Genomic DNA, 15,470 nt, shown 5'->3' with positions numbered 1-15,470 from the left:
TTGTTCAAGGACCAGTGATCTGGGTCTTAGAATTCAACATACTCTTTGTTACTATCCTACAGATTTTAAAGAATAGATAATATATAAATTAATCAAATATACAAAAAGAAAATGACTAAAAAGATGAACAGTGAATAATTTACTATTATTAACAGATACAGCTTATCATTTCCAGAAACCTCCTTTTATTTTCTTATCTCATGCCTAAGCCTTGGTGGGAATCACAAAGTAGGTCTTCCATCTCAAGAAATTGCCCAAATGACTAGATTATGGGAAAATCTCCATGTATCTCCTGTTGACGCTGTTTAACTGTGTATAAATAAATACATATGCAGTGGAGTAGAGGGATTGGAACCTGAGTGTCCCACAGCCCAGATGAGTGACTTAAATATGGGGCTACCAGAGTCATTCTGACTCCATCTTCCTCTGGAAGTTTTCAGAGTTTTTTCCCATGGCCTATCTCTTCCTAGAAGGGCAGATAGCTAGAGCTCCTTGAATAATAACAGAAGTGATTTGTGGGACTTCACTCCATTGTTATCCACAGAGATATATCATTTGTTCATGATTATTTAGATGTGACTAGTTTATTTATGAACTTACTTGTGAATCCTGGAATCCCACAGTTTTTAGCACAAATGATCATTCACTCCATAGAGAGAAGTATTTTCTTGTTCTCCTAGAGGCAGAGATAGTAGCTGCAGGAACTGAAACAATTTAGGTGGGCAAAAACAATAAGTGTAACCTTGGCCCCATTCAAGTCAATAGATGTTTGCAATTGACTTCAGTTGGGCCAGGATTTCACCCAATCTGGCAAAATGGGAGAAGACTGATTTCCCTGCTGTAATGACTTGGAAAGTGTCACTATGCTATAATGACTGAAAAATCTATTTACAACACCTAAAACGTTGGGTTAGCACTTGAGCATCTCACTTGACTGCTTTTAACTGCAATGCTTTTACTATGGCTGTTTATATATGTATGTACAGAGCCTAGCACTGTGAGGGTTTGATCTCCATTTGGACTGCTAGACATTACTACAATGCAGACAATTAACAATAATAATACTCAGCAGTAAAGGTCTGGAGGCTCAGACCACATATGTTTAATACAAAAGCTGCCACCCAAGGGATGAAGGGTGGCCTCGCATTACACACCACACTGAAAAAACTAGATATTTTGATCAACAACACAGACACTAAACCCTAAACAGATCCCTGATTTTTTTTTTTTTTTAAGGTCAGAGCACAGAAGAGAGGGCGCAAGGGTAAAATTCACCTCCGTGCAGAAGTTCAGCTCGAGGCCTATGTACCACTTAAGCCCTGTTTTTGAGGCCTTGTGCTGGCTGTCTGCATAGAGGTAAATTTCACTTTTTAGATCTCATTCAAAACACCTCCTGTACAGTGGGTGAAATCCTGGCCCTATTGAAGTCAATGGCAGTTTTGACACTGACTTCAGTGGGGCCAAGATCTTACCCTGAATACTTCAATCAGACTTACTGAAGGGCTGTGTCAGTCCTTCCAGGACTGGAACCTGCAATTTCAGGGACTCCTGGTTATTCTTACCTGATACTTAGAACACTATGTTTCATTCTTCAGGGGTGTATATTATAGGCTGTATGTTTTACCTGCTGCTATGTACACACATGTAGGAAACAGTCAGAAGGGTGGGAAAAGGCAATTTTGATACAAATTCCAAAGATTTGTTTTAGTTTTTATAGAAACAAGACATTGGAAATAAGCATAAGATTTGAAAGTTCATTCTTCATGATTAATGCTTTTGAATATTTACATTTAGCTTTGCAAGAAATGAGAATCTTTGGTTTCCTGTTAGATGGCTGTCGCACGATAAAATATTTTGAAATTGGATGTTACCGGTCATGGGTTTGTATTTATATATCCATTTCATGCTTCAAAAAATCAGCTTCTTAAAATGTAATACTTGATTACAGAAAAATGCTGCCCAGAAAAATAAATAAATAAAATCCTGATAGATGTTGTTCAGCTGTCTGATAGGAAGGGGAGGAATGTGACAATCTGGGAGAGGTACGAAAAGTATCATCAAAATAGCAGCTGCTTTAATTAAGTCATTACACTTGGCCCTTTTTAAAAACAAATAGCTAGTTCTGTTTAAAAAAGAATGAGCCCCAGACAGGTGTTGTGTCTGTAATAGTCAGATGCACAGGAGGGGCTGTGCACCACGAGAGGTTTTGAAGTGTGTAAGTGGGGGGAATTCTTGGGGCTAACTTCATTTTCCCCTCACGTCCTGCCTGCCTCCCCACTCGAGCCAGCTAAACTGTTATGAGACGCCTTTCACCTTAGGGGCAATTCTTGCTTCCATAGAAAAGATTCCTTCTCTTCCTGCTCACCTAAGATATATCCCAGCAACCCCACCCACGACTGGCCTTCCCACCATGAATGCTGTAAGAGACCTGCTGAAAGGAATATTCTCCCCCTGCCATGAGACTCATGATTGCTGGGCTCTCCTCTCGACAGATTTCCCACATTATTTTCCCTCTGTAAGACATGGGACTTGCCTCAGTGTACCAGAGCTCTACCCTGCAACCACCCCATCTTCTCACAGCTAATGAAGAGAAATGGCTGCAGCCCGCTGTGGTCCAATCCCAGACTCCAATCAAGTAAACCAAAGGCTTCTCCAACCATAATAATTTCTAAGGCCTCATCTACACTAACAAGTTAGGTTGACTCAGCTACGTTGCTGGGGGTGTGAAAAATCCACAGCAGTGAGCGAAGTAGTTAAGCTGACCTAACCCCTGGCATAGACAGCACTAGGTCGATGGAAGAGTTCTTCCACCAACCCACCCACAGCCTTCTGGCAAAGCGGATTCCCGACACTGATAGGAGAACCCCACACTAAAATGCTACAGCAGGGCAGCTGCAGATGTGCCACTGCGATGTTTCAAGGACAGAGAAGTCCTGATGTCCTCTTCAGCTCATAAAGCTCTTTTTGCCTGGTTTTCCACTGCGCTATGTGAAGAAGCAGCAAGTGTGGATGGCCACTTCTGGGCCAGTCTTTCCCTTCTGCGTAGAGAAGGAAACCAGGAAAAATGTAGCTTTGTGCAGCCCAAACTTTTCCCTTGGCCGCTTGTTGAAGAAATAAGATGGTGTAGGCGCTTCCCAGAGTCTGTCATATATTCTCGCTTGAGGAACTGTGGGAAGAGGTGGCTGCATTTAGTCTGATACGTTCCACCCCAAAAGAACTTTCGTAGATGATCCAAACCATTTTGCAGCAAAATCCTCGGTGGGAGCAGCACCACTCGAATTAATATTCTGGAGGAAGAATGAAAGAACAAAGACATCTCATCCTAGCCATCTGCTGCAAGAGAGAGACCTTTTTTCTATTACCTTCCTCTGTGCCTCATTGTATCCAGTGTTGTTGTAGGCGTGGCTGTCCCAGGATATTAGAGGACAAGGTGGGTGAGGTGATATCTTTTATCTGACCAACTTCTGTTGGTGAGAGAGACAAGCTTTTAAGCTTTCACAGAGCCGAAGAAGAGTTCGAAAGCTTGTCTCTCTCATCAACAGAAGTTGATCTAAATATTACCTCACCCACTTTGTCTCTCTATATGCCTATTGTCGGTTAAGCTCTGAACAAGCAATACTTGATGTGGATAAGGACAAGCTAGCAAAAAGATACTTGCATTTATTTTTAAGAAGGATCTTCTTTATGTACATGCCAGAGCAACAATTTAGAAAAGAGTGTTCAACATCAATAGCTTCACCATAGCTGAGTGCTACTTCAAGGGCAAGCTAACAAGAAAGCTGTCTCTCACTCATTTCATTTCCTAGTGCCAGTTACTAAAGAAGTCTTCTCCTCCTGCTCCTCGTTTTGCTCTTGGTAATGACAAAGAGAGCAGTGAGGGAGGCTGTGAGTTGTATCGGGCTCACTATAGACCTGAGTAAAATTTACCCAATTTTGTCTAGTAAAATTTTATGTCGACATTTTCATTATTGTGAATGATTTCATACCCTTGACATTTCACTGTATGCAAAAATTTCAAGCCCTCTGGCTAATTTTATATCAAAAGAATGTGGTAAAAATGTAATTTTCCCCCTTGAAAGTGAGCCTGTTTTCCCTTGAAAACAGGGTTCCATTTCACTGGGAAAAATTTTAATATTTCTCTAAAAAATAATGTGTATATCTCAGTAAAGCTGCCTGTGTAAATGATCACATTTTGAGGACTTAAAGAGAAGTGTAAGGAAAAAAAGATGAATTTTGATTGGGTGCTGCATCTCATTAGAAATATTTCACACACCTCTCATCAATATGTGGATAAAGGGTACAATGTGTAAGGAACTGGGCTCATTTGCTTTCCAGGGAGAGGTTGTACCCGGAAGGATCTCTTTCATACCATCACACAGAATTGCTAATGCAATCAGTAGAGAGCAGCCTCACCTTTCAGCCTGATTCTGGAGGCATAATAAATTCTGAAGCTAATTTCTACTCTTTTTTCGGTGACAGCAGTTTGAAATAGACCTTCAAAGGAATCACAGCCGTACTTTTAGCCTTTGGAAATTACATTTTCCTGTGTTTCAAGTATGTCCCATCCTTAACCTCCTCCCGTGTCCTTCCTCTCATTTCTTATGCTGGCAAGTGCTAATGCTGCCACCACGTGAGTCTTTGATCCAAAGACAATCACAGACTTTGTTAAAGTCAATGGACACTCTTTCAGACTCAATGGGAGGAGCAATTAGGCCTCTTTATGTAGTGAGATAACTGGAAACAATGGAGCTACTGTCCAAGGCTGAAGCAGAGCTAACCCATGTAGTTTCGCACAGCATTCCCTGACTGAAAACACAGGAGGCTCGGAGTTTGAATTTACAAGGTATCAGTGGCAGAGGGAGAAATGTGCCTGCTCACAACTGCTTCTCCAGGCTAAAAGGGTGCAGAGAGACCGATCTTCTTGGCACAGAATTCACTGAGCAGGCACCCAGGGTATTTCTGAAGAAGGAAACTACCTGCTGTTGTTTGTTTCCATTGTGTTCATGGAAACAGGACATCTTTGTAAATAAACAAGATTGCACCATAAAAATACACAACTTGAGATTTCTCAAGATTATCAATTTCTCCTTCTAACAGAAGCAAACCTCCAAGGCTCCCCATAATGGCTAACCACTGAGGCCAAAGGGTTAACATTATAATTGCAAAACAAAAATATATTAACTAAATTATGTAACAACCAGGAGATAAATGTACATATGCGTTGTATAGCACTATATATAATAAATATCTCACAAAAATGTTGCTTATTCAGTTTTTAACATTATATTAAATGGAGGTATGGAATTTCAGGCTGCTCCTGGCACCAACTCAACTTCTGATTTGCAACTTTTGTATGAGGTGATGGATTTTAATAGTAATGTTTCTTTCTGAATGTTCCTCTCACCACTCAAACTTTACATGCCAGAAGAGGACAATCAGGTCTGTCCAACTTTGATTAGATATGTACTCGTCAATCTATATCTCACTGTATAACTCCATCACCATCTAGCCTTTCCCCCAAATAACGACTTATCTTCCTATTTGGATTAATTTCAATAGCTTGTACTGATGAGTTGGCAACTAGTTCCATACATCAAATGTCCTTGCTTTTTATGCTCTTGCTTTTTAACTAGTAACTATAATATTCAGGTGATTTGCATGAATCTGTCCTGTCCTTTTAGGATCTTGAAAACCTTTGAAATTTCCCCTCTTAATTTCCTTTTGAGGTCTGATCTGCCTAATCTTTCTCCCTGAATCTGTTTGATTGTCTTCCACTAACCTTTTCAAGCTCAGCAAAGTCCTTGACCAAAACTGTAAACTACAATTCTAATCTAATTTTGGTCTTGCTAGTAGTTTAAACAGTGTCAGCAAAGCTGCTTCCAATTTATAATATATGTCTCCATGCATACATCTCAAGATCTCATTTACTGTTGCTAAACATTGTGCAGATGGTTTTAGCGTATTATTGATGATCTCTCGCCAGTCTTTTTCTTGCCCTTAATAAGTGCTGTGTAGATCTGCAGGGAGACTTTATTCACAAGGGAAAGCATTGAGAAAGTGGCTGGGGTGTGGGACTAAAGGTTGCTTGCACTCTAATTAAACAAAATCTTAAAGTCAAGAACTGGATTCTGTAAGTAACAAACCAAGTTCTGTTTTTACTACTACCAGCTCAACAGGTAAGAGACAAAACATAACTAACTCGTCGTTCATGACCAGCTTAATTATACTGAATGCCAAAATAATGTACTATGTATCATAGGTATGTATGTATCATAGGTTTTATCAGATGCAATAGCACCTTTCACAATAAAATCAAGTGAAGCTTGAGTGATCAATTGAAAACATGCTTGAACACAACTACGAAAATAAAAATAAGTACTCTAATGATTTGGGGAATTCTGGTGGAATTTATGAAATTGCTGGATCAATGACTGGCTCAGCAGGTGTGGGGTCGGCCATTTCTTAACAGGGGTTGTGTCATGTGCCTCCCAGATGGGGAACAATGGAAAGTCATTAACATGAATGGATCTCATTCAGGTGGGAGCGTTTTAGGAAGATGGGTTGGCTGTAGCCTAGAAAAACCAGTTGGACTATGTTTGTATACAGTGAGCGGGTTTTGCAGCAGTCCAAACCCATCCCCCCACCCCTGAAAGGGGAAACAAAGAAAGAAATCAGTGCTAGGGCTTAAAAACTCAGAGGGATTGACAGCACTAAAATGGAAGTTTGGGCAGAAGCAAGGAACAAAGGGGAATGCTTTTGTAGCAGAGGGGTTCTTTTGACTGTGGGACCAGCTAGGGAACAAGGAAGCTCTCTGCAGGAGTGAGAGATTTCATTGTTCAGCGGAAAAGCCATATTCAAGAGGGGGACTGAGGTACAATTTCTGAGTCCCAAAGAACACTCAGGAGTGGTGAGCAAGCTGAGGCAGGGAAGGGCTTGTTGTTTTTACCTAGATCTATCTTTTGTGCAATCTAAAGTAAAGAGTAATAATTGTGTTACAAAACTTTGCAAAGCTTATGTGTTTTGTGCTTCCTCTATCACATCTCCCTGGAGAGGTAGAGTGTAAACCAGCATGCTCACGTGGTTGGAGTTCTCAAAAACAGTGTGCTTAAGCAACAGCGGTGGTCTTGAAGGGGGTTCTGGGGGCCTAGAGCAACCGGACTGCAAGGTCCTGCTTCTGTGAAGGGATGATAGAGTCTGTTCCCAGGAAGTGGGCCAGAAAGGCCAAGGGGAGAGAAAGTGCTAGAGCCTACCCAGACCAAGGGAAGCTTAAGAGAGGCCTGTGTGATGGGAGCCAAATGCAGCAGCCTGGTGAGTGTCCAGCAGAGGGAGCTCAACCAGGGCTGTGACAAATGCGCATCAGCACATAAATTAATCTTAGGTTAAAGTTAAGCAATTTATCTTCCATAGCTATTGCAATAGCTTAGTACCTCACTTTGCAGGCAGCCTACTCTTACAAACAGAAATGGAATTACAGCGATGTCAGTGTGACTATAGTAAAGCTGGCTGAAATTTGCTGACAATCTTGGTAAATTTTGAATTTCAGGGGGAAAGTGGGATAGAAACACTCTGGAAAAAATGGTCTCAAAATGTTTTCCCCCTTTCAACTAACTATAAACGTAGGGTCTAGCTGAATAAAAGCTTCTGGTAGGAATATCATATATATTGTAGGTATGTGTTTATGGCTATGTGTATATCAGAAAACATCTATGTCCAGGCTCTTATTTTGTTAGCCTTTGTTCCTAGACAGGATTCCAAGGCTGGTGATCAGCCGGGCTTGTTAGGCTGCTCTTGCCTTAGCTCTGGTCACATACATTGTTGTCTTCTTCCTTCCTTTTTTTGGTCTGGTCAGGAGTTATCTCAGAAATCCACAAACATTCCTCCTCCCACAGTTTCCACATTTTGGAATAATTTAAAATCCTTTAGAGAAAAGGAGATCTACTCCAGTGCTGTTCATTAAAGCTGGTTGGAAAATGGTAAATAAGTGCTGCAATTTTTTCTTAAGTTTTCCAATTCTTTTTGATTAAAATCTATGGGTTTGTTTTTTTCACTTTTCATTTTCTTGGGTTTTAGGGATCTTCCCCCTTTTCTCTCCCTTTTGTCCCTTTTCAGTGGCAAAATAGAAAAAAAGGGAGGAGGAGAAGGGGAAGGAGAGTAAAGGGACAAAACAACCTAAACCAGAAAAGGCTGAGTTTTGACTTTTGTAAACCAAAACATTTTTGATTTTGTTGTTGTTGCTGCTGAAGGATTTCAGTTTTGGAAAACTGGCCATTTTACAGCTAAAAAAAGTTACGACTGGAAAGTTTTTAACAGTTGTGCTGTTAAACTATTCTTTAGCTTTCTCTCTCAATTGAGTTCTCAGGACTCAAACAGAGCTGCACAGGTTATCAAATAAAAGCTTTTTAGTTTTCTTTTTCTCTTGTAATACTTAACTGCTGCTCTTTCTTGTCTTACTGCGTTCAAGTTAACTATAGCCAATTTCCTTTTTGTTATTTCAGTCTTTACTTCTGACTGTCACACACTTAAAAAATATAAGAATACCTACCAGAGATATTTCCAGTACTGCTGCTGTAATCGAGACACCTACTCTCAAGCTATTACTATGTGGGCTTCACAGTATTAGCAAGTTAGGAAAGCGAATAAATTAATATATTTAATATTAACAAATGGAAGGAAAACTTCATTTATTTTCCAGCTGTTACTCTGGTGTGGCTTTTGTGAGTCATATAAAATAAAGAATAATAGAAAACACTGTAGACATGCAAGCATCAGCCTTGCCTCTCATGCTGTGAAATATAATTAATAATATTTCTAGCATGTACCTGTCTCTCTTTTGAAAACAATTTGGTAATAATAAGTGTGACTCCTTCAGTGGCTCTAAAGAAGAAAAGTAAGGGTTAGGAAGTATATGAAAAGGGGGAAATAAATCAAGGGAGAACTAGAGAACATCAGTAAGGATGAAATGAAGCCATCACAAAAGGCCCCGAGTTTAGCGCTCAAGCCAGATCCAAATGTTTCTAAGTCCAAACCTGAACCCAGTGTTAAGGAACATTACATGCCTCTAGCATCTGTAAATACTTGTAGTTTCCTGGAGAACTGTGTGAAACATTTCATATCAGTGGGAAAAGTGAAGAAATGTGCCTTTGCTGTTTTCAGTACATGCAGAAAAATATATTTCCATCTGGATTAGTTTCACCAAGTGTGCCATAAAACAACTTATTTTTCCATCTGAAGACTGCTTTATACACTTGGAATTGTGCGAAATGCACAGCCCGCTTACAGAGGAAGTTATAAAATACAGCTGGTTGCATCTCTCAAACTTGATTGGAATGTCGTTACCTACACCCTCACTAAAGGCTACTGTTGCAACAGGAAGTCCCCAGCAAGTTAAAAAAAATATATGGATACTCGAAGTTCAGATTGTTAAAATGGACAAAAAGATTCCTAGTTTCTCTAGAGTTCTTCTGTTCATGTTATATCCCCAATTGCCAGAGATTAGCAGTAAAAGACTTTGTTGCTGCTGCTGTGGGAAATAAAGGGGTGCTGTGAAAATGTTAGGAGAGAAATTGGATCTAAGTCAGAAGAGCACCCCAGAAAGTGAGGAAAGAACACACAAAGAATAGAGCCAAGGATCATCAAAATCCTTCCCTCTGATGCAGCATATATTGATTCTGATATTTCTGCATGTGCTTCTGAGGACAATATGGGCACTTGGACAATACCAATGCCCTTAGAATTGTGCAAACAAAATTAAATTTGTCAAAAATCCAGACATTTACAGTTTGTTTAAAATGTTCAAAAATAGTCCATTTTGTGAAAACCATACAACTCATGACTTCAGTGTATTACTGTGGTATATGAGCCTGCACCTTCTGTAAAAGGGGCTACAAGTTATTTGGTAAATAGACATGGGTAATTCCCTATCACAGATATACTGGCTAGAGTGGAGTTCTTTAGGCCCTTGAAGGTGTGTACATGAAGTGTACACTTGATGTGGTGGACTGAGTGGGAGCCAATGGAGGGATTCAGAGAGATGGTTGGTTGTGGTGATGTGGAAAGAGACTATGCAACTTCATATTGACCACTGGATCCATTTCATGTTCCCAACTTACAATTTGGACAACTATTTTCCTCTACAGCACAAGAACTTGGAACTGTGGACCAACATTTGGAATTCTACAGCTGAGCATCCCACTTAATAAGTTTCTTGAATGTAGGACTGATACTCTTTGTTATATTCCATTGAGATATTGTACATCCTTGACTTATTGATTCTTGACTTATCTTAATGGTGTTTTTTTTCTTTTATTTCACTTTTATGTGTTTGTTCTGATAAAAGTAATACATTTATTGAACAACAATGGAAGTAATGAAGAAAGGCCTAGAAAAGATGTGTATGGCTGAAATTCATCTCTTTGCAGAGAGCCAGCAAAAGGTCTATGCACCACTGAAGTTGTTTGCCTTAGCAGGCCTACACTATTTTAAGCATAGACAATAACTATACTATCTGTTTGTACCACACCTAACATATGGAGCTGTAATCAGGGCATCTGGGTGCTACTGTCATATAAATAAATAACAGTGGTGTTTAGGCTTTGCTCTGGCCTTCTGCACTGGGGTGAGTTTCGCCCTGTATGTATTGGCAGTGGGGGCACGAGCAAGAGCTATATTACTGAACATGCCATGGTGAGGCTAATTTTTTTCCAGGGAAAAGACATTGCATGCATGGGAAAATCTACTTTAAGAACCTACTTGCCAATGTGTCATGGGGAAGCATCTAACAATGAGGAACAGGTCAGAGTAAGGAAAAATGAGTCACAGAAGCAAGACAGGAGTAAGTTAGGGAAAGGCACCTAACTGAGTTTTGTACCTCTATTATCTTTTTATTGTCGTATCCACTTGTCACTGCACTAGATAATAAGGGAAGCTATGTGATGTATTGGGCAGTTGCTATAAGTAAGGTGGCACCTAGCCAATATGTCTATCAGATAATACAGCCTATTGCTGAATCAATCAGAAGGATGACACACTTACCACAAGGAACACCCTGTCAAAGGTGGCTAGATTTCTAGTTCATGACCACTGTCCTAGTAAATAAGTGGCTCTTTCTGTCGTTTTGAAAAAGCCCTTACTGTAGTGAATCTGAAGGAAAAGCTGTTTGACAAGGTTGCCATGTGCTCTGCTGGACAGCACATTTGTCATAGTGACAGGGAACGTTCACATAAAAATAAAGAATCAGAGGGGCCTATCCTTCATTGTCTATATGGCTGAAACTCACTTGCAAAGACTGTAGCCAAAGCAACTTGGAACAACACAGAAAAATTCTTATGTTTAAGGCTTCCAACTTAATATCAGAGAATATTAGTGAGAAATGAAGATGAAGCTCCTTCACTATTAACTAGGAGCAGATAAATGAAAAAGACCCGAATGGCTGACTACTCCCCCCTCTTCTTCATAGAATTCTATACCCTCAACATGCTCTGGGAATGGGAGCTTGGTCTGCAGATGGTAGATGTATAACATGGTTCAAAACTAGATAAAGAACTTAGCAAAGGAAAATAGATTCCTGACCGCCCTTCCTGTGTTGGTGTGGGGGGAGCCCCGGAAGGGGGTAGTAGACTACGCCTCCACCCGCACACTAGTGAGGAAGAGTCTAGCGAGGGCACGCTGGATGATTCCAGGGGCAAAAGTGGCCCTGCGATGCGTCCATGGCGACACCCGGAGCTACCAGATGGCCCGGGTGCCTTTGGAGACCCAGGGGCACTTCCAGTGGCAGCAGGTAGGGGTAATAAAGAACTTACGCTACCCGGTCCTACTGGGAGGTGATTGGGGACCCCCTCCAGGCAAAGCCGGGAGTCGGGGCATGGATCCTGGGGTAGGGGGAAAGAGGAACAAAAGGGGGAGAAAGGAAGTTTGAATCCCCAAAGGGGCAAGAGCTCCCCATCGCGGCAACAAAAAAGGAAACTCCTAGACAACCGGTCAAAGAACTTGGGGAATGTTTGTTATGAGGCAACAGGGGATCCTCCGGGCAGGAGTTTGGGCCCCGAGAGCCTGAGGAAGGCCAGGACCTGGAGGCCAGAGAGCCGAACCCAGAAGTGGGGTACCTAGGCCACCAACCACGGCCCGAACAAGAGTGTAAACTCTGCCGGGCCAAGGGACATAGAGGGAGGCCTGTCCCTACCGCGGAGAGGGGAGGGGGGCAGGAAACCCCAAGGAGGACCCGCAAGGGTAGTAGAAGCCCCGCCAAGGGCTGGATATGTCCGGCTGCAGAGGGTTGGGAGCAGGAGGAGCCTGGCAGCTCATTGAAGCGGGGAGACGAGTGGCAGGGCAGAGGGAACCCCATGAATGCCCTGCTAAAAGGGGCTGGCCGCACCCTGCTTCCTGGCAGGGTGGCTGGTTATGGGGGCCCAGGCACTCAGCAGGGGGCCCAGCTGCAGGCCCTAAAGAGGGCTGGCCCAGAGGAATAAGCTGAGCCAAGTGGAGGCAGCTGTGCTGAGTACTGGGATGATTATATAAACCCTGAGAAAAGCTCAGTCAGGGCTAACCGGGTAGAGGACAGGAGGGCTGTATTTCTGCCTCTGTACCAATCTAAGGACGGCTCAAGGGCCAGAAGACCCTGGGAAGGGTCTGTCGGGGGATAGCGGCTGGGGGAATTGGGGGCTAACGGGAGCACTGTAAGTAAAAACACGAAGGTGAATCAGCACAGGAGGGCATTGAGACTCTTTATTTGACCAGTCTAAGCACAGGGTGCAGCTGTGAGGGAGGGGAAGCCTGAGCAGGCCCTGCCATGATCTCTGAATCAATGGAGTATAGTAATGGAACATTACAGTCAGGAGCTGAAGTTTTAGCATCTACAAGCTAATTAGATCACATTGTTGAACCTCTCCTCTAGTCTATTTAACATGGCTTTGCTAACTGTCTACAAGGAATGGCCCTGTTTACCATTTCAGTACTTTCTAATATGTCCTTAAATATTGCTTTTAGTTCAACCAGCTTCCTGGTTGCTTAACGCTCATTGGCTCAGTGTCACACAAGTATTCAGACATCTTCACACAGGTTTTTATTATAAGCATGCTTTCACTGATTCTGGGGCCAGTGTAACTGACCAGAGGACTTGTTTGTTTACGACTGTTGTCAAACTAGTGACATTCATGAGAATGAGCATTCACCTTTCACCTTTACAAGTCATCATTAGCTAATTTAGTACACCGAGCCAAGTGAAACAGGTAATGACAATGGGGAAAGTACAGAAAGGTTATTTTGTCACAAGAACTGCTAATATTGAGATGCGAAGCTTTGTAGGATGCAGAACTGTACATTATAATCCTCAAATCTGACCTAGGTTAAACATGGTGTGACTTGCCTTTTACTCACGAATGCCCATCAACCCACAAGAAGACGTGCATTTGTTTTAATGCTTCACTGTGTTGTGACTACTATGAAAATTACCATAAATATATTTCAACATCTGGTGATTAAAACACTGTCATCTAAGTGGATGTTTGTTGTCTGAAAAATGCACAGCTTTGTGAGCTTCCACAGCTGGATTGCTGTGGTGACATTTCCATTATGGCTATGGTCTTTTGTGACTTTTTGGTTTCACTGTGAACATTTGGCAAAAGCAAAAACTGCAAGTTTCACATGTCGCTATTTCTTAGCCCTGGTATCTAACACGACTTTACAATGAACTGCAAAAGTCATTTCTTATTCATGATGGGTCTAAGCTTTCCTAATAGTTTTGAAATGTTTTCCTTTGCTTCTTTAATTTTTTTGCCTTTACATATTAGTACCGCCCCATCCACAAGTAGGAAAATAGTGGGGATATTTATCAACCTCCAAATTATATTAATTGCTTGTTATGGTTATTCATTAATAACTATTTGTATTGTGGCACAAGTCATAGATTAGGTGCTATATTAATGCATAACAAAATGATGGTCCCTCCCCTGAAGAGCTTAAGTGGAGAGTATTTTAGGACGTGCCCAAACATACCTGTGTTTCTCTCAGCAGTGCACGAGGAAAGATCTGGACCATTCCAGATTCCTCAGCCACATCACAATTCTACTGGTTCCAGGTTTTGGTATTCCTGGGCAACACAGTATGGGGAGGAAGGGAGCAGCCCTCAGTGGTGAAAATACAGGTTAAGGACTATTTAGAAAGTCCATGGGTCCAGATCTGATGCATTCAAGGGTACTGAGGGAATTGGCTGATGTGAGTGCAGAGCCATTGGCCATTATCGTTGAAAACTCATGGCGATCGTCCCAGGCGATTGGAAAAAGGCAAATATAGTGCCCATCTTTAAAAAATGGAAGAAGGAGAATCCGGGGAACTACAGACCAGCCAGCCTCACCTCTGTCCCCGGAAAAATCATGGAGCAGGTCCTCAAGGAATCCATTTTGAAGCACTTGGACGAGAGGAAGGTGATCAGGAACAATCAACATGGATTCACCCAGGGCAAATCATGACTGACCAGTCTATTGCCTTCTATGACGAGATAACTGGCTCTGTGGATATGGGGAAAGCAGTGGACGTGATATATCTTGACTTTAGCAAAGCTTTTGATACAGTCTCCCATAATATTCTTGCCAGCAAGTTAAAAAAAGTATAGATTGGATGAATGGACTATAAGGTGGATAGAAAGCTGGCTAGATCATCAGGCTCAACGGATAGCGATCAATTGCTCCTTGTCTAGTTGGCAGCCGGTATCAAGCGGAGTGCCTCAGGGGGTCTGTCCTGGGGCCAGTTTTGTTCAGCATCTTCATTAATGGTCTGGATGATGGGATGGATTGCACCCTCAGCAAGTTTGTGGATGACACTAAGCTGGGGGGAGAGGTAGATACACTGTGGGGTAGAGATAGGGACCAGAGTGACCTAGACAAATTGGAGGATTGGGCCAAAAGAAATCTGATGAGGTTCAACAAGACAAGTTCAGTGTCCTGCGCTTATGACAGAAGAATCCCATGCACTGCTACAGCCTGGGGACCGACTGGCTAAGTGGCAGTTCCACAGAAAAGGACCTGGGCATTACAGTGGACGAGAAGCTGGATATGAGTCAGCAGTGTGCCCTTGTTGCTAAGAAGGCTAACGGCATATTGGGCTGCATTAGTAGGAGCATTGCCAGCAGATCGAGGGAAGTGATTATTCCTCTCTATTCGACACTGGTGAGGCCACATCTGGAGTATTGCATCCAGTTTTGGGCCCCCCCCAGTACAGGAAAGGTGGAAAATTGGAGAGAGTCCAGCGGAGGGCAACAAAAATGATTAGGGGGTGGGGCACATGACTTATGAGGAGAGGCTGAGGAAAATGGGCTTACTTAGTCTGCAGAGGAGAAGAGTGAGGGGGGATTTGATAGCGGCCTTCAACTACCTGAAGGGGGGTTCCAAAGAGGATGGAACTGTTCTCAGAGATGGCAGATGACAGAACAAGGAACAATGGTCTCAAGTTGCAGTGAGGGAGGTCTAGGTTGGATTTTA

This window comes from Lepidochelys olivacea, assembly GCF_965140295.1.
Source record: "Lepidochelys olivacea isolate rLepOli2 genome assembly, chromosome: 5".
NCBI classification, from domain to species: Eukaryota; Metazoa; Chordata; order Testudines; family Cheloniidae; genus Lepidochelys; species Lepidochelys olivacea.
This window is presented reverse-complemented; position numbering follows the sequence as displayed.